Source organism: Tursiops truncatus, chromosome 4 (genome assembly GCF_011762595.2).
Source record: "Tursiops truncatus isolate mTurTru1 chromosome 4, mTurTru1.mat.Y, whole genome shotgun sequence".
NCBI classification, from domain to species: Eukaryota; Metazoa; Chordata; class Mammalia; order Artiodactyla; family Delphinidae; genus Tursiops; species Tursiops truncatus.
The window spans coordinates 83,375,142-83,395,887 of NC_047037.1; the positions used below are offsets into that span (position 1 = coordinate 83,375,142).

The 20,746-nt window shown below is 34.7% G+C and overlaps 1 protein-coding gene across 6 annotated transcripts in view; it reads left to right on the forward strand.

Moving 5' to 3' along the window:
- ZBTB20 (zinc finger and BTB domain containing 20) overlaps positions 1–20,746 on the forward strand; it is an 837,083-nt gene that overhangs the window by 485,403 nt on the left and 330,934 nt on the right. The gene's annotated exons all lie outside the window — the stretch shown is intronic.

The following is a 20,746-nucleotide window of genomic DNA, read 5'->3' on the forward strand; positions in this document are numbered from 1 at the left end:
TAAGATTGTAAGCATCTTGAGAGCAGAAATCAGAATTTTTTTTTTTTCTGAATCTTTCACAGTGCCAGAGCTTTCTTGTTTCCTTCCATTTTTTTCCCCCATGTTTAAATCTCTCCCTTTGCCTTGTTCTAGAAACAGTTTTTAGTGGTGGTCTCTTGGTAGGAGGTACTTAACAGTTTTGAAATGAACTGCTATGAAAACCTAAACCCATCACTACCCTCCCCGCCACTAACCTTCTGACGCTAGAATTTCCCCTTAAGGGAGAAAGAGCAAATGTTTTGGAGCTAAATCTAGAAGTTAAAATGAGAAAAAGGAGAAGAAAAGATATTGGTAGCTCAGAAATGAATGACCTTCCATTCTCTTTGTGGCTAAGCCAGTTATTTCACCTTGGATTTCTTCATCAGTAAGAAGTGCCCAGAAGCAACTTCTGGGGTTCTAAGTGGGAATAAATAAAAGCCAATTTTTCTGAGGCCCTCAATACATTTTAACTCCTGGTAACACTAACCAAAATAAAATTCAAAAGCACGAGGATAACTCCAGATGTGAGTAAATTTGTGCAACATCACATACTGGTAGTGTCCAGATGCTCACCTGAATGTCAATTTCAGTCATCCTCTTTCATCGGAAAAATATACATGTTGTCTTTGGCAGTGAAACCTGTAAAAAGAATAAAATGTTGCATATTTGAATTTTAGCCATATTAAAAATAATTTTCACATATTTTATTTTCTTCATTTGCAAATTTAATTTATGTTGGTTCTTCCTTTTGTATGGAATCAACAAACTTTAACAGTGGTGTGGTTCTGAGTTAAATGTTTGCAGAATAGTTGTGGCTTAATTTAAAAATAAATTTCACACCTACCTTAGAGCTTGTGTTGTTCTCCCTTAGCTGGAAATTTCTCTTGTACAGAAATGGTTCTTAAACTCTTAGTTTTAGCCTGATTTACCTTCAGAGAGAAAGAGCGTTAGAAGTGTAGTTTGTGATCTGCATGAATGAATGCATATGGAAAATCCGATCTGTAGGAAAAAAATCTGACCTAGAAAAATGACTTCTAATTCTTCATACCTCATTTGGGCTATCTTTCTTAAAAAAACATGTTTACTGCTTTCTATAAACTGTTTCAAAATATCTGTGTCAGGATAACATTGCATAGTCCATAACTTCTTATTTTTAGACCCCCTGGGATTAAAGAAGAATATTAATCTGATTTACTCAGTAATGTAAAATTATCTTTTTATATTTGGCATAATTAGCCACCAATTATTTGCTTACCCAGTTCTTCCCTTAGCACTGTATCCAGATTTGTCAGTTATATATTCAAAGTGGTATTCCTTCTAGGTGTATCCTTCAACTGTCAGACTACTCCATAGACTGAGTATCATAAATGTTGATGCAGCTGATGGTTCAAGGCCAGTGTTTCTGGTATATAGAATCAAGATGGGGTTTCTCAACACAGCACTACTGACAGTTTGGACCAGAAAATTCTTTGTTGGGGGCAGATCGGTACTGTCCTGTGCACTCTAGGCTGTTTAGCAGTATTCCTGGCCTCTACCCACTAGATGCCAATAGCTCCCCTCAGTTGTGATAATCAAAATTGTCTTCAAACATGGTCAATTGTCCCCTAGGGATGGGGGTGCAGGACAAAATTGTTCCCCTGTTAAGAAACACTAGATTAGTGGTATACATTACATACAACCAGAACCATTGTTTTTTGTTGTTGTTATTCATTTGCTGTTGTTGTTGTTGTTTTTAATGGAGCACAGAAAAATCTGATCCAGAGGAACTCAGTAATTCTCGCTTGTGAATTTCTTCCATAAAACTGGTTCTATTTTAAATGTTGAATTAATAGGCAGGACACAAAGTTTCCTTTAATGACTTATATGTCAGAGAAGGGGTTCTAAGATTCTGCATAGATGTATATTTTATACTTTTAATTTATTTATTGGTCTCCTTATTATGGTGATCTTTCTGAAAGTCAGACCAAGTTGGCACACTGCTATGACTTAACTAAATTCCCCTTTCAACATTTGCCTGCTTCAAATAATTTAATTGTTGATATTTTACCCTTAGTGCACACAGCTGAAGAGAGATCTTTAGTGAAAACTAAAACTAACAGGTAAATCCATCTTGGCTTTGAGGCAGAAAGATGGCAGTTACACAAAGAGCTCTTCACTACAATGACCTGAGACAGTCCAAGACCTTGAAGTGAAATTTGGAGGTCACCTGCCAAACAGACCCCACAGCTTTGCTTGACTTAGTCAGCCTGATTTCAAATACCTCCAAAGACTCAGAAAAGCAATTTCACATCTTCACATTGGCTGTATGAAACCCCTTAATCCTCATAGTAACCATAGGAGGTAGGTATGTTTTCTATGCCATTCTCACAGGTGAAGAAACTGGACTACTAAGAATTTTAGTAGCTTGGTCAAAGTCATACAGCCTGTAAGAGACGGAGGCAGGTTCCAAATTAGTCAGTACTCCAGAGTTCATGATCTTCTAAAGTTCTTTAAAATATGTTAGAATTTAAAGGGAAACTGATGAGCTGGATTTCAAGCATCAATGAACAGGATATTTATCCAAAAGAATAAATGAAGAAATTAATCAGCCCTTCAGATTTAAGGGAGAGGGATTATCAGAATGAAAAGAAGTACATATTTAATAGCTATGTTATAGTAATACTACACTACTTTTAAAATATATAGCACTTACAAAATTTTCAGAGAATATCTCAGTTCTGTCCAGAGAGTCTCAAATTATTTTATAATCGCCCCTTTCCTTTTGAAGATTAAGAGAATATTATTTTGCTTATGAGCATAGTTGGCATACAACAGATGATTTCCATTTTCCTTCCTTAACTGTCAAATAATGCCACCTCTCATTAACATATTTTCCAGAAAACACAAGGACTTAGATGATAGATAAATCAGAGGTTATTATTTTTTAAGTATGCATATCTAAGCATCTTTTTTCCTATACTAAACCCACTAAAAAAATTCCTAAATCTGGAATACTGTGGTTGAAAGAACATCTTGACACTTCTAGCTTTCTAAGCATCAATATTAGTCAACAGATTAACGCCCTTAATTATTAATTTATACCTTGCTACCCATTAAATGTTTAGTAACCACTGAAACATTTGTCACCTCTTTTGATTATTTATAATTTTTTAAAAATAATTCCAAACTGATGCTTCACCCAGTCTTCTAACTTGTTAGCTGGAAGTTAGGCTGTCACAGATCTGTGGCGGAAGAGGAGAAGAGGGGTGGGCAGTTGGAGAAGTAGAGGAGAGCCGTATTTCTTTCCAAAAGTGTTTATAATCACTGCAGCCTGCAATTAGATCACATTTTAGTTGATGTCAAAATACGTTGGTTTAATCCACTGGCTGTCTTCAAGTCTAATGATATCCATGTTTCTAGAAATGATGAAATTATATATGTAGACTCATTCTTTTAAAAATTATTTTGCTTATAGTTATGCCATGCTTATCAAGGTCATTCTTCATGAGCCTAGCAAAGTTACTTTTCGTATACATTTAAAGAGGCATGATTACAACATGGAAGGGAAATTCTGATGCAACTTTAAAAAAAATTAGAGAACTTTTCATTTTATTCTTTTACACATTTCATATGTAATCTAGACTATCACAGTAGCTTTTATTGTTTTCTGCTTATATTATAAAATTATCTTGTCTAGCTTACATGATTTTAGAATCTGCATCTCACTGGAAAAGGTATTGGTAGTATGTGTCTTTGCAAAACATTGTTACAGATGGGATTTCCACCCATAGAAATTAGATAGTCTCTCCTATTCCTAAGGAGAACCTCATGAATAGTTTTGTAAAAGAAAGCCACGAGTTTATCATGTTTTAGATACTCTAAAACTCCTTTTAATATGCCTATTTGTCCCTTGCAAATAAAGAGAACAGTGCCTCGTCTTCCATGTGAGCAGTTTTTAGCAATCAACCAATCCCTAGCAATTGTGAAATCACAGAACGGAGTCAGTGTTCTCCAGTTCTGAACTTGAAGTTCCTGATAACTGAACCGTGGTTGCCAAAAAAGAAGAGGGTTCTGAAACCTATCACCACTTATCAGAAGTTCTTATAAACAAAGAGAAATCATACTTTTTTCTTTTTGCATACAAAAAAACAGCGGCTAATTAATCTTTGTTGCCAGGTGAATTGGCTGTATTCAGAGGAAATAGGCAACTTGTAGAAAGAAAGTTTAACATGTATTTTAGAATTCTATCATGATACAATTTAGCAACTGATGTTGATGAGCAGATAGTTACTGTGGTTTATAACAGGAGAACCACTGTTAGCTTGTAATATTTCTACTGAGGCAAAGGAAATCAAATCATTTCTTAAGTGTGGAAAGTACATTATATCTCTTCAACAAGGCAATGTGTATGGGGCTGATGGAGTTCCACTCTAGATAGCGCTATGGCCACTGGTAAGAACTATACAGCCTCTTGTCTATTCATAGGGAGATAGACATAGGGTGAAGGGAAAAAAAAAAATTAGGTGGGAAAGGAGCTAGGGTCAGGAATCTGAATGTGCAATCATGAGAGATAACCTCCTGTAAAAACCAGAGAATGCAAGGGGCAAAGGAAGCATGGTGTTCATTTAGGATCCAGTCTGATCTTACCAGACTGGTACAGCTGGAGGAAGCATTCAATAAAAGTTTGTTGAATGGATAAATGAATGTAAACACCCAAAACTACAAGATCACTAGCCCATAAGCTCAGAGAGTAGGGAAAATTAGACTTATTAGGAAACTGCCTTGGTAGCCAGTTACTTAGCAATGTCAATATGACGTCTGCTAAATAACATTTATTAACAACCGTGTTTGCTTGCATTTTTCTCATAGTCAATGAATTGTTATGAAATCTCAAAATAACTTGTTCTCTGCTCGCTTACATTATATTAATCTAGTTTGAATTTAATGACTGCCCTGTGTAAGAGACTCTGGGATATTATGTCAGAGAAACTTTGTACTCTAAGTGCAGATGGTTTTACATAAGTGCAGAGAGTTTAATATAAAGGAAGTATAACATTTATTTTAACACTTCCCTTAATAATGACCACATTTTTGAAGCATTGTTTTTGTTTTGCTTTGTTTTTTGCCTGAAAGAGCCCAGTGACCTTCAAGTCCCTTTCCTGGTTAAGGCTTAAAGCTATCCTTTTCATATATTTGAATATTATTGTTGTCCATGTTCACACTGCCACCTTTCTGCACACCTGGACAAATACTGTGTCCCATCAGCTTAGCTTTACCCTGCTCAGGAAAGTTTAATTCCATCCACATAATTGGATAATTTATTGTGCACTCAGTTTCAGATTAGTCATTGGTTAATTCAGCAAAAATTAATTGAGCTTCCACTATATGCCAGGCATAGTGCGAGATGCTGGGGTGAGCAATTCATTTATAAATGTTTTAAGTAAGGTTAGTCCTATTGTCAATTCGTAAGGAATCCTAACTTGTTCCCTATGCTCCTCATTGTCCATTTCCCTTTAACTTGCTGTAAGCCTATTTTCTTTCCTTGTGATAGTACACAAAAACCATCTCTATGCCAGTTTTCTCACTTTCATTCTTCTACAGTGTATATGTAAAGCAGCTGCTTAGTGGCTCACAGATGCAAATTTAACACAGTAGCCATAGACCTAGACTACTACTATGCGTATATATGTGTACGTGTGTGTGTGTGTGTGTGTGTGTGTGTGTGAGAGAGAGAGAGAGAGAGAGAGAGAGAGAGAGAGAGAGAGAGAGAAGGATAAGTAAGAGACCTATGAGAACTAAGATCCAGTTCAAGTTGTGCTTCAAGAATTGTACGCAAAAATATCGCCATTGGTGTTGAGGCTGACCTTCGGTTAGTTTTGTTGTGATGATTGATGCATAGTGACATGTTGACACAGTACTACTTTTGTTTCTAAACTCCAATATTGGTTTATCATCTTCTCCTTCTTGAGTTGGCATATTTACAGGCTCTTAGTTCCTTGGTTTTCAGCATTAATCCTAATGTTTTGTCTAAAGTATAGTGCAGGTTTCCTTGTATTTCAATTCACTATGCTTGAAGGGAAGTCACCATAAGTAATGATTTTGCTCTACTCCTTGGCAGCACAACCACAAACTAGACAGTGGTTCAAAATCTCAGGGTTTGCAAGGGGCTATGAGAGACCATATTCAGCCTCAGGGAACTGCTAAAATGCTCAGATTAATTGTCTAGATATGAGTTCACAAGTCTCATGAACATTTACTTTAGAGTTAGAAGAAACTCTAAACTCACTAAATCACTGTTAAATGTCAGGGTAAACCACTTGGTTTTACTGGAGGAAAATGGAATCCATTTAAGAACCAAAATCCTAATATCTAAAATGAAGTTAATGTAGAATAGCACATGCAGGGGGAGCGGCCATGAAGCCTATGGCAGCAATCTTGGCCTCTGTAGACTTTGTACCAGGCAGCTGCTCTTTCCTTCTCCAGATTCACATTATAGACAAATTTTTGTTTATTCACATGAGTAGACAAACTCATGAAATGGTCTCAATCAGCAAATGGCTTTGGAAGCCAGGTAGAGTGAACCAGTCTTTGGTTTATAAATGTGCTGTGATGCTAATGGAACAGCTGCATTAACAATCAACTTTAGTAAGGAAACAGGGGTTTTAGGATAAGAAGCTGAAATGGGTAAAGAAGAACAACAAAGCAAATGACATGCCTGAAAAGTAAACTTTACCATTTGAAGGAATATTATGCAAAATCCACTTGAAAATAATGAATGAGAGGGCCAACTTGATATGTTTTAAAGAGAGTTGGTTGAGATGAGGCCTCAGTTTGGCTTTGACAAGGCTATTGTTAATGTGGGGAGAGTGGGGTTCACATCCCCCAAAATCACATCTTTCAATCTTTATTTATGCTAAGAAAAGATAGCAAGAAAGTACATTGTTCTTTCCTCATTACCAGACCTTTTTTCTTTCTTTGCTTTTTTTGTCCCCGGACTATAAATCAGTTAACTAGGCAGGGTCATTTTCAAGAGCTTTCGTAATGCCAAGAGACACCAAATGGTGAGGTAGATCAAAGGGACAAAGAATTATAGAGGCATTGATCCATTTTCCTTAAGACCCTGAGTACAATGTGAACAGACTACTTAGCTCCAGGCTGCAAACCAAGTATTTTGCAGCAGACCCAGTCAGGATTTCTTAGGAAGTTCTCCCTGTTGCTTTTCATAGTTTAGATAATCCACATGAACAACCCTGATTAAATCAGTTGCCCCCAGGCTATGGGCAAAAGCATAAATGGTTTTTCAGGAAAGAATGGTCCAAAAGCCTGCCTCTTTCTCTCTCTCTCTTCCCTCTTCTCTCTATCTATATACTTCCTCATTTTTTTAGTTACTCACTTACATTTTTTATCCTGAAATTCTGTCTATCCAATGTAATGGTAAGTAGAGAGTATTACTGAAAAGGTGCCATTCTTCTCTTCATTTCATGATTCAGGTTTTGATTTTGAATTGCATTACCTGTCTTCTTCTGCTGATTATGAACAGTTTTTTGAAAGGCTGTTATCTAGGGGGTGGTTATCCAATAATATTATGGAAGGTCAGAAGGCATTTGTTTCTCAAGTCTGATTCTTTTTAAACCAGGCAATTACTCTATGGTTTAATAATCCTTACCTCAAAGTTCACTTGAAAGAAAGCTCATAAGATTTAAGGGGAAAAAAAAAAATCCCTAAAAATAAAAGTTAGGCTAGTCTAGGCCAGGGTGGGAAATTCCATTGTGGCTAGAAGCCCATGGCAGGTAGAGTGGAATTTAATGAAGGAAACTGCTGTGTTTTTGTGTCTTTCTGTATGTTTTTCCTTTAAAACCAAGAGCTGGGCAGGCATCCCATTCGACCTGACGTGACCCAAGCAAATTGCTTCTTATATAAAAACAACTGCAGACTTTGAGAATGTGAAAATGCACTGTATCCTTCTCCAACTGAGGGAAACGAAAGCCTGAGAAACAGGACGGCCTTGTCAATACTCGTTGAGCAGAACTATCACTCAAACCTGATAAAGGGAGATTAGGACAAGCTTCCTTATGCCAGAGGGATTCATTATAAGTAAGACTTCTTTATTTATTTTTTATTCTTTTAAACAAGCACAAGTGGTAGATGGAAAATGCATTTTTTTAAAGACAGATTTTATGTAGGAAATGGTAGTATGCACAATTTTTTAAAGTCTTTTCATAGAACTCACATTTTTAATTTAAAAGAACAAATATTAAATTTAAAAAAGACAATGAGAAGCATTTTCCTTTTCTGCCACAGTCTCAGACAAGGGAAGGAGAAGAGATTCAGGGTGTGTCCACTGATATTGCATTCAGATGTGTTGTCTTGGCTTGTGTACTGACAGATTTATTTAAAAAACAAAGTTTTAAAAATGCATTGTGTGCTAGTGAAGTCACTTCATAAATCTTTTCCTTTATGAATTATTTTGATCACAAGGCTTGTTGTTTGAATCACTGAAGGACTATTCTCCCTAAAAGAAAAATGCCTTCATTTCCAAACTGTCAGTTCAAAAGCCAGCAACTTCCCCTGAACAGCATGCAGGGATCCAGAGGGGCAGAGAAAAAGGGACCACATGAGTCCTGACTCTAATATGAAGCATAATTCAGTTTAGATTTGTCGTGGTTCACAGAAGAGACATGTTTTGAAAATTTGGACCCAGAGTCCGTACTTTTCTAGTAAATGACTTAGTTTGAAATACTGATTCTGCTTTAGGAAAAAACAAACAAATAAGGGAACACAGCCTTTGATGCAGCTGGTCCGTCAGAGGGCGGAAAGTTAGAATTAGAATGCTCTTCAAGCTGTGGCTGAATAATGAAGGGTAGGGCTTCCTAGCTGGGCAGTGACCACAGTCCCCTGGGAGAACAGAGGACAAATATTACCTAATGTGTACAAAGACTTTCAAAGTTAAGTTGATTACAAGCTGAGGGAAGAAGGTTGGATGAGGCAGCAAGGACTGAATTCCACCAGAAGGACCTGATAGGTGCCACAGGGCTCCACTCGGCCCTCAGTTCTCAGGGTTTAAGGGATGGGTACCAATAGGAAGCCAGTTAGGTTCTTGAAATGAATAGCCTGCATAAAATTATTACAGAGAAGAAAGAAAAGTAGAATAACATATTGGAATATATACATACATAGAGATTGGTAAATTGGATGAAGTTTACACTGTAGGTCACTGTGTGATGGGTAAGACTCTCCCTAACCAAGGTGTAATTTGTAGCTAAGGACCTTGTCTTGTTCTTAATTTGTTTTCCTCACAGCACCTGGAATATTGTTGAGACATAAAAATAAATAATTAACAATTGGTCTGTTATATCAATTTTCCATGGTAATTGGTGAGATGGGGTAGTAGGTTAAAAACTCCAGATTAAATACTGGAGGCTGTCTGGAAGAGATGAATTTGAGACTGATTTCTAAAGGACAAAAGGGGTGGACAGAACTGGAGAGGCTGTTTCAGGTTCACTGATTCCAGAGGTATTTTTTGACCACTCCCTGCTTCAATCTGAGAGCTCCATTTTTCTGCTGCTCCATAAAATGAGCAAGAATTGTATGGGAAGGATGGAGAGCAAGTTTACGTGACAGAAGAAGCAAGTTGCTAATGTAGGAGATGGGAAGAATATTAATAGGAAATGCATATTGTTAGAACAAGTGATGAGTACTGTGAATGAGTTTGATCTCAATTCTAAGTCGGCAATATGAGAAAATGGTTGAAATTTAACTCTGGAGTCTGACTACCTGGACCACTTTATAAATTCATCTATATAAAATACGTAGTAAATGTTTGTCTTAGAATGAGGCTTTATAAATGGTGAGGATGAAGTTACCCATTTTCCCTGCACAACTGTACCACATGTTCAGATTCTCTGTCATAATCAGAAATATCTCACATCACCAATCTCCCAAGCATTCTCATTAAGGTGCCTTTCTTTCTTTGTAACTGTATTTCATTTCACTCATATAGAGTAACCTGTTGAATTTAATTATACAAATATTTCCTGGCCATGTTTAGTAAATGGAATACATACCATTTTCCAAGGCACTGTGAATTACTTTTTTAAAAGACGAAAACAAAATGTCTTTCTTCATAAAGAAAAAGCAGTCTATTGAGAAAGGAAAACTTGCTGACACTTTGATTATAATGCAATTTTCCAAATCAATTTCTAAATACTATCTACCATAAAACAACACTTTTGATAGCTCTGATTTTGGTAATGGAGGAGTAGCTTGTACTATTTCAGGACAAAGATATCCATAGATAACAATTCTAAACTCTGGTTGCAATTTAAAAAAACAAAAACAAAAAAAAACCGAACTGCAATTGAAAACTGATAAACAATTATTTGAAGGCACTGGAAAGTGACCAAAAGCAGACAGAATCTGGAGTGAAACATACCAGGTGAAATCCACATTTATGATAGCTTTTTCCCTCAAGGAACTTCCCAATCTGTGTGGTATGGGACAGTTAGAATTGAAGCAGCAAACCACAATCTTATTGGATTGAGGTGTCAGAGGATGGGGTTCAGAGTTGGCAGAGTTGGCTGAAATTAAGGGAGCAAATTTTGGAAAGGATGGAGCCACAGATGGGGGGCACCCATAAATCCGTATATAAACTCTCCTAATGTCTTGGCTGATTTGTGGACTATGCAAGTAGAGGGGAGTCTCTAAGGACTTGGAGAAAAGGAACAACTAGAAGGCTGGAAGAGCTGAGAAAATATATCTGATGAAGGGAAGACAAAGTTAGGAGTATGAGTTTAACTAAGTTGTAAGGGTTTGGTAAATGTCTAAAGCTTTGCTTAAAACACAGAAGGGCCACACTTTAGAAATATAGATGGTGAATCAGGACTAAGAAATTAATTTGAGAAAAAGGGACAAAACAATAACATTGAAAGGCCCTAACAAAGCACAAAACTAAGCCACCACAATGTCAAGGCAGTCAACCAGTAATTTAATTGCCTACTAGAATTAAAAACCATTCTTTAGAGGAAGATAACAGAACCAAGGGTCTTATATCATATATAAGATACAAATACAATTAAATAACGACTGGGCATGGAAACAGGAAAATGTGACTGCTAACCTAAAATACAAAACAATCAATAGAAACAAATCCCTAGGTAATGTACATGTTTTAATTAGCATACAAGGACTTTAAAGCAAAGTTATAAATATATTCAGGACTTAAAGAAAAATATGGTCATAAGAGGAAGAAACATGAGAAAATAAGCAGAGAAATGGAAATTATTTTTTAAAAAGCCAAAAAGTTAAGGTACAATATCTGAAACAAATAAACAAAAAATAATTGGAGAGGCTTGACATCATATTGATGGCAGAAGAAAGTGTCAGTAAACCTGAATACAGATTAATAAAAATTATTAGTATAAAGAAGAGAGAGAAAAAGGACTGAAAAAATGTGCAGAGTGTCAGTAATCTGTAGAACAACATCAAACAGTCTAATATTCTTGGAGTATCTCAGGAGAAGAGAAAATCAATGGAATTATTAAGAAGAACCAAAGGGTTAAAGTACAATAGCTGAAATAAAAGTAATTCTTGGCAGCAGATTGGAGATGGAAGAAAAGAAAATGGGACAAAAATGATATTTGAAGAAATGATAGCAGAAAATGTTCAAAATTAAGTGAAAAAGCAAAATTATACAAGGAAAACCACATGTAGGCATTGTTTTCAAACTTCTATAAGCCAAAGATAAAAAGAAAAATCTTGAAAGCAGCCAAAGGTATTTGGGGAATAGATTGCCTATAGAGGAACAATTAAGTAAATGTCAGCTGACACCTCATCATAAATGATGGAAGCTAGAAACAATGATTAGAAAGAAAAACTGTCAACCCAGAATTCTACCTACAGTAATCATAACTTCCAAAGGTGAAAAACTAAAGAATTTTCATATAAACAAAATTTGTTGTCAGCAGAACTCATACAAGAAATGTGAAAGGAAGTTCTTTAGGCTGAAAAGACATCAGATGTCCTTAGTTTTAAAAAAAAGAATGAAAAACACTAAAAGTTGTAAATATCTAAGTACATGTAAAAGAATATGTTTTTTATTCTGCTAATTAAAAAAAATTCTGCTTGCTTAATGCATAAATTATAACTTTATCATGGATCTATAATATTTATAAATTTAAAAATATATAAAAATACTACAAAGGATGGAGTGGTGGTAAATAGAATTATACTCCTGTAAGACTCACACATTAACATGAAGTGGTACAATATTAAGTCTAAGTAGACAGTGATAAATTAAAGAAGCATATTGTAATCCCAAGAACAACTGCTAAAAACCAATACAAAATAGGTACAGCTAAAAAGCCAATAATGGATTTAAAATGGAATAATAAATTACCTACTAAACCATTAAAAACAGAAAGGAAAGCAGAGGAATAAAAAAGCCAAAAAAAAATAGAAAGCAAATAATGAGATGGTAAATCTAAACTCAACCATAGCAATAATTCCATTCATTGTAAATGGTCTAAACACTACAATTAAAAGACAAAGACTGTCAGACTGGATTAAAAAGTAAGACTTGACTATATACTGTCTATAAAGAAAGCACTTTAAATATCAAGTTATGGTTATCTTGAGAGTAAAAGAATAGGGTGATATATACAAATATACATACAGTATGAGTTAGCATAAGAAAGCTGGATTGGCATGAACCTGCGTCCCCTGCATCGGCAGGCAGACTCTCAACCACTGTGCCACCAGGGAAGCCCCTATAAAGTATTTTAAATCAAGTTATACTGAAAATGCAATATATTGAAATTTATCATACAGGTTAAAGACTGTCTTGGCAGAAATCTAGGGGTTTCATTCTTAATCAGAAGAAAGAAGAAAGGTTTAAAATCAATGACATAGGTTTTCACTTTAATGAAGTAGAAAACATATGATCATATAAAACACTAAAATAGTGGGAAAAAGGAAATAATAATAAATGCAAAAATCCAAGAAACAGAAAACAAACACTAAAGATACACAGAGGGAAAACTTGATTGTTTAAAAAGATAAATGAATTTGATAAGCCTCTAGAAATAATGATTAAGAAGAAAAGATACAAATTACCAATATCAGTAATGAAAGGGGATATCATTACTTATCACACAGATATTAAAAGAATAACAAGAGGGCTTCCCTGGTGGCGGAGTGGTTGAGAGTCCACCTGCCAATGCAGGGGACATGGGTTCATGCCCCAGTCCAGGAAGATCCCGCATGCCACGGAGCAGCTAGGCCCGTAAGCCATGGCCGCTGAGCCTGCACGTCCAGAGCCTGTGCTCCACAATGGGAGAGGCCACAACAGTGAGAGGCCCACGTACCACAAAAAAATTAAATAAATAAATAAATAAATAAATAAAATAAAAGGATAACGAGAATATTATGAGCACTTCATGCCAATAATTTCAACAACTTTGATAAAACAGATAATTTCTTTAAAATACATGTTGCCAAAACTGATACAGGAAACAGGAAATCTGAATAACCCTATATTTACTAAAGAAATTGAATTTGTTATCAAAAACTTTCCTAAAAAGACAGCCCCAGGCCTAAGTAGTTTCCCTGAAGAATTCTATAAAACATTGTAGGAGGAAATAATATTAATCCAAACAAATTCTTTCAGAAAATATAGAAGAAAACACTTCCTAACTTGTTTTATGAGGCCAGCATAACCGTAATTAGCAAAAGCTGAAAAAGATAAGAAAATTACAAGGCAGTATCCCTCATGGGTCTGGGCACAGTAATTTTTTTTTTTAATATTAGCAAATAAAACTACCCTTCAATTTAAAAAAAAAGAAAGACTTAATAAAAAAGATGCAGCAATATATAAAATCAGTAATACCTCACAACCAACTAAAGGTTATCTCAGGAATGCAAGTTTAGTTTAACATTTGAAAATAAATCAATGTATATTCACCATATTACTAGAATAGAAAAGAAAAATATGATCTCAATAGATTCAGAAAAAGCATTTTAAATAATTTAATAGGCATTCTTAATAAAAACTCTCAGAAAACTTGAAGAGATAGGAACTTCCTCAATCTGATGAAGGGCTTCTTTAAAAACCTACAATTAATATCATACGTAAATATGAAAGACTGAATAAATGCTTTCTACCTAATATCTAGTACAAGGCAAAGGTACCTATTTTTACTATTTCTGTTCAATATTATACTAAAGATCCTAGCCAGAGTAATAAAGCAAGAAAAATAAAGATTAAAAAATCGAAAATGAGGACTTCCCTGGTGGCAGAGTGGTTAAGAATCTGCCTGCCAATGCAGGGGACACGGGTTCGATCCCTGGTCCGGAAGGATCCCACATGCCGTGGAGCAACTAAGCCCGTGTGCCACAACTACCAAGCCTGCGCTCTAGAACCTGCAAGCCACAACTACTGAGCCTGCGTGCCACAACTACTGAAGCCCATGCACCTAGAGCCCGCGCTCCGCAACAAAAGAAGCCACCACAATGAGAAGCCCACGCACCGCAACATAGAGTAGCCCCCACTTGCCGCAACTAGAGGAAAGCTCGCACATAGCAGCAAAGACCCAATGCAGCCAAAAATAAATTAATTAATTTTTAAAAAAAAATAGAAAAGGAATAAAATAAAAATAGAAAACTGCCTTTATTCACATTTACCATGATTGTTTACATTAGAAAATCTTAAGGAATATGCAAAACAACTACTGGAGCTTAAAAGTGCATTTAGAAAGGTCATAGGAACTTTATGCAAAAATTGATTATATTTGTATGTAGTAGTGGCAAATAATTTGAATATGAAATTGTAAAGTTAATTTACAATAGCATTAAGATACAAAATACTTAGGAATAAATTTAACAAAAGAATATAAGGCCTCTACACTCAGAACTAAAAAAGCCTTAGAAATATCCATTGTTTGTGGGTGAATACTCGATATTTAATTAAAGTATGATTTCTCCCCAAATTGATCTATGGAGTCAACACAATTCAAGTCAAGGTCTCAACAGGGTTTTTCTTTTTTCCTAATTTTTGGAGAAATTGTCAAGCTAATTTTAAAATGCATATAGAATTTCAAATAACGTAGAAAAAGAAGAACAAAGTTGGAGCACTCACACTATCTAGTTCAAGACTTTCTATAAGTATAAATAAAAACAGATTATACTATCACCTCCCCTACCAAGAAAAAAACACCTCACAAATAGGCCATTGGAACAGAATAGAGAGAGAATCTAGATATTGACTCCAAACATATGGTTGATTAATATCAACAAAGATGACAATATCATTAATTTGTGAGAAGGAAAATCTTTTCAACTAATGATGCTTGAATCAATAAGAATAAGCATACAGAAAAAGAAAATTAAACCTTGGCCTCTATCTCGTACTACACACTGAAGTTACTTTGATATGTATTAAACACCTGCAAGAACTAAGGTTGTAAGTGCTTCTAGAATGACACATAGGGAAAAGAAAAAACTCTCATAACCTTGAGGTAAGCAAAGATGTTTATAGGACGCAGAAAGCCCTAAACATAAAACAAAAAATTGGTTAATCAGACCTCATCCAAATTAAAAACTTCTGGTTATCAAATGACATTGTTAAGAAAATAAAAAGGCAAGCAACAGACTGGGTGAAAATATTTGCAATACATGTATCAAAAAAGGACTCATGTTCAGAGTATGTAAGGAATAACTTCAAATCAATAACAAGTACACAAATGAAATTTGAAAATGGGCAACAACTTGAATAGGCACTTCACAATGGAAGATCTAAAAATGGCCAATAAACTCATTAAAACTACTCAACATCACTAGTCGTCAGGGAAATTCAAATTAAAACCACAAGGAGATCATAGTTCATGCTTACTAGAATGACTAAAACAAAAAAGACTGACACACTCAACTGCTGGCAGGGTTGTAGAATACTTGGTATTCTTACATTTGCTAGTGGGACTCTTCCACCTTGGAACGCTTAGTATCATATAGAGTTAAATATATACCTACCCACCCTATTGCTTGGTAATTGTGTTTCTGGGTATTTCCCAAAAAGAAATGGAAACTATATCCTCAAAAAGACTTGCACAAGAATGCTGACAGTAACTTTATACATAATTGGTTAAAAATGGAAACACCCAAATATAGAAAATGGTATACAAAACGTGGTATATTCATAGAATAGACTACTAATAAGCAAACAAAACAAATGCACTATAACACAGACAACACTGTGGATGAATTTCAGAGATATGTTGTGCAAAAGAAGCCAGAACCCAAAAGACTACATATTGTATGATTCTATTTGTATGAAGGCAAAACTATGGTGGTAAAAATCAGAATATTGGTTGTTACGAGAAATAGGAATTGACTGGAAGGGGGCACAAGGAACTTAATCTTTGTTAGGATAGTGTTTACATAGGTGTATACATTTATCAAAACTCTTTGCACTATATACACTTTAAAATCCATGGATTTTGCTTTATGTAAATTTTACCTCAATTTTTTAAAAAGATGTATGCTTGACTCTAATCAACTCTTACCTGAAGTGCTTCATCCATTTTGCTAACAGTTTCCCCGGGCACTGTCCTAATTAACCATCAAAGCTGTGTTAAAACGTTTCTTTTTTCCTGTTGCCTTGATTCCAAGAGATGTGGTAAAACATAAATTGTCAAGATTTGGAAACCCAAGAAATGTTCAAGGTTAAGGAAAGAGGAATCTAATAACAAGCCCAGATATGGCCTTGGTTAGGCATTGCTACTTCAGGCAAGTTTTCACTGATTTTGTTCAGTTTTCTTTTGTGAATGATATTGTTTTCTAAATTTGCTTCGTTTCTTGAGCAAGAGAGATATAAAGTCCTTCACATTTACTTTTTGTTTGATTACATATTGCAAAGTTAATAGCAAACTCTAAGCTTAAAAACTTCAAAGAATTTCAGGACTTTAAAATTTTTCCTTCTTTCTACTATCCAACCAATAGTTTTGTTTATTCTCTGGTTTACTCTACACTTTTAAAGAGTCATCGCCAAAGAAAAGAATAATTGAATGTTCAAAGATGACAATAAGCAAGATTTCAGCTTCTTTCCAAAAGTAGGCTTACCACTTCCCTGCATTTAACTGTAAAGCTGGTGTTTTGGCAGTATTATCACATGATCGAGAATTCTGCTTTACCTAAAGCACTCTTGTTTTTAGCTTACGTAGGTGTCATCAGGTCTTGCCATATTTTACTCCTCTTCACCCACCCCCAACAAACACTGCACAAGTCTGACTGTAATACAGTTTCTTTTGTAGTGAATATTTTTTTAAAGCACCTAATACCTGAATTATGAAATACAGACAAGAGCACATTAACCTGGCTGACTTATTTCCTCTCCTGCTTTTCTTTAAACACATATTCTAGCCCAGTCTATCAACGCCAGATGGCAACTGCATTTTGATACACTGAATATTTACTAAGTCATGTGGTGTGCTTTTGAAGTATTTTTTTACCCTTTCCATCAAATGAGCTGACTCATCCCTCATTCATTTATTCCTGCTTTTAGCAAGTTGCATTTTTAGAAACTTGACCTCGGCTTTATCAAAATGATAAAAGATGTTTTAAAATGATGCATCAGAAATTCTGAAGTCCTAACTACATCTTATGTCCTATGACTATCATGTATATTGTTACATTTTTAAATGTTAGTAATGTACCAATTTCCCTCATATATTTTAATGAAACTTTATTCCAACGACATTACTTTTTAGCATAGAAGAATGTGGCGGGAGTATATTTGTACTTAGCTTTAGGATATTAAAGCATTTATGGTTGAAATCGCTTAAAATGCCCATGAAAATGGCAACTGAGCAACTGATGTTTATGTCCAGGTCCTAAATAAAGAGCACTATATTTTGGGTCTAATGAAAGATTTGGCCTATTAGAAATAGGCAGTAGGCCTAATAATAGTGATAGTAATAAGAAAAAAGACTAAATGACCTCAGAATACTATGACTCTCATGTTTTCTTCTTGTTTTCTTGGTCTTCATAAGAATATGCATTTGTGGAAGCACTCTCAGTAAACAAATGCTGGTATTCCTCAATCTAAGGATATAAAAAACAACAGAAGAAAGTGCTGACAGATAAAAGTACATGGCTTTGAAAAATGTGCATGGAGGCCAGTGCATATTCTAAGAATTCTTCTTGGCCTGTTTATCTCTGAAGACTATTTTAAGTTATTATTTAAGTTGTTATGGCTACCTCTCAATGACTTTTCAGAAATAGTAGAGAATATTGGGTGTCTTAGGAACTTAAGAATTAGTGCTTCATATAAAAGAGTGGGAGTTTTCTTTGTGAATAATTTTTTTCAAAATTATTATCGTTTTTTTTTCTTTTTAAAAGCAGACATTAAGCATATTTGGAAAGATTCAAAGGACCTATTCAGTTTTACCAAAAATCTGCCATGACACCCTTATCCATTATATTTTCTAGCTCTGTTGTGTAATTAAAATTGCTTCTATCCTTTGTGTGTGTGTGACATATTCTGTATAGTGCTTACTTAGTCTGGAGTAGATTCTCAAAAGTATTGATTGCCTTGTTAGTTTATGAATGCATGTAAAACTCTGAGCATAGTGCCTGATACACAGTGTGCATTCAGTTGCTCATTCTTATTCTATTAGTATTGCTCCTGTTACTATTACTGCTTTTAAAAGGACATTTCCCACTGGCCTTTAGAAGTTGTCTCATTAAGCCTATCTTTTTATAAAAGATTTGGGAAATATATAATCTACCTAGTGTAAATTTAAAGTAATTTGAGTTGTATTCTAGAAGCAAAAGAAGGAGAACATTCTAGAGGCAAAACACCACCAACAGTACTGAGTTCCTCGAGTCTTGGATTAGAATTAGTTTTTTTTAATGTATATAGAACTTGAGATCAAATCAATTTTATCCCTATGACGTATGTGGACTTCACTTCTCTACAGACTGTGTCAGTTCATTCACCTATATGATCCTGTAAAAGAGGAAGTACATCCTGATAAAGCATACCCACGTATCACAAAGCAGAGACTCGAGTCCACTGTGCACCCTTTTAGGTTTTGTAGATCTACAACATTGTTAGTGGTTTCTTTAGAAAAAAATCTGATGGAATTCCACATTCTCTTATTAAATAAGCCCAGAAGATTTTCTACTAACCCTTTCACTTTTAATAGCCCTTTTCTGTGTAATCAACATCTCAAGAACTAGAATTTCTGGAGTCCATTCATCGTTTTTATTTTATGAATTTCACTTGAATGTTTCTAACTTTGTGGAGACTCATCTAATTGAATGGTAACATTTTGTATTGGGTCAACAAGAGAGTTAGTAGTAAAAGCATTGTGGTGGCGGGACACACAAACTCACACACATGTAAGGTTTCCCATATGGTTCATATTGTATTCCCTTTCCTGAAGTAAAGTAACAATGAAAGAACAACATATCTTCTTTGGCTCCTCTGCCAGATTAAACTATGGGATAAGTAAGTTATTGTATTATTGGGGGAGATAGGAAATGGATGGATATAGGTTAAATTTTTGAACTGGGAGACACTTCAAATGTAATTGGGATCATTTATTTAGTAACATATTAGTCAACTGCTTAAAGATGTATTATTTTAAAATATTAAAAGATTTAATTTCTGAGGCTGCTGGTTAGCCAAAGGAGTAAGAGCTGGAGTAAATCATAACATTTGCTTTACTTTTATTTTGGGAGCATTACTTTCTGTATTTGCATTGATTGAGTTTGTTGCCTTTGTGTTGAAACTTAATGATAATTCCCTGACAGTGTTGGTGACCTTTGACTACTATATTTATGAACTTTGCCATATACTGGAGCAAATTCTAGTCAAGCTAAAGTGTTTGGTTTTTCTAAACTCTCTCTGTACTTCAGATGGAATTTCATTCCTCTATTAAGCTGTTAGTCTAGTGGCTTATTGTATATAATTTATCAAATGCTATCTTTTAGGAGGAAGCCAGTCCTATGTAATATAACATTGTTATTGTATAGAACACAAATTAGTAAAGTATTTAATAGTACACTTTTTTGAATGGCACTTTCTAAATTTAAGATATTACTATTCTATTCTATCAGTGCTTGGAAGACTGGGTATGGTGAGTTTTTCCTTAATAAGAGAAGATTATCATGTCTCCTCATTTATCTTATGATACTTAGCTCATTAGGTCTTTGAAAGTATTAACTGTGAAAATGTATATAAAATGCTTAGCAAAATGTGGTATGCAGTAAGCATTCAATAAGGTTCCTATTGTTATTATACATAATATGTTCATAGCTATTAATGGTATTAAAATACTAATAAGACTGTGATTAGTACAATGTATAGTATGTAATAAATAATAAGTATTAATTATTTTAACTAATAAGTTCCTTAGTAAATTTTTTAACTGCAGTGCTAAGGCAATAATAGAAGGACTATCATAACAAATTCAAAAATATGGTTAAAACAACTAGTCAAAACAAAGCACAAAATTTAGTGAATATTTACTCTTAAAGTACATCATTTTACTCTTCTGATAGACAACCATATCAAAGTATAAGTGGAAAACATGTTCTATAATGTGGGAAATTTAAACACGTTATGCTTGTGAAAAACCTCTAAAGGATTAACCTTAAAAATAATCTAGTACTGTCTTCTGTTCCTTAGTTCTGATCTTTAGTGTTTTTTCAAATGATGGAAATTAGAGATTAATCCTTTTTCTTCTACTCCTAG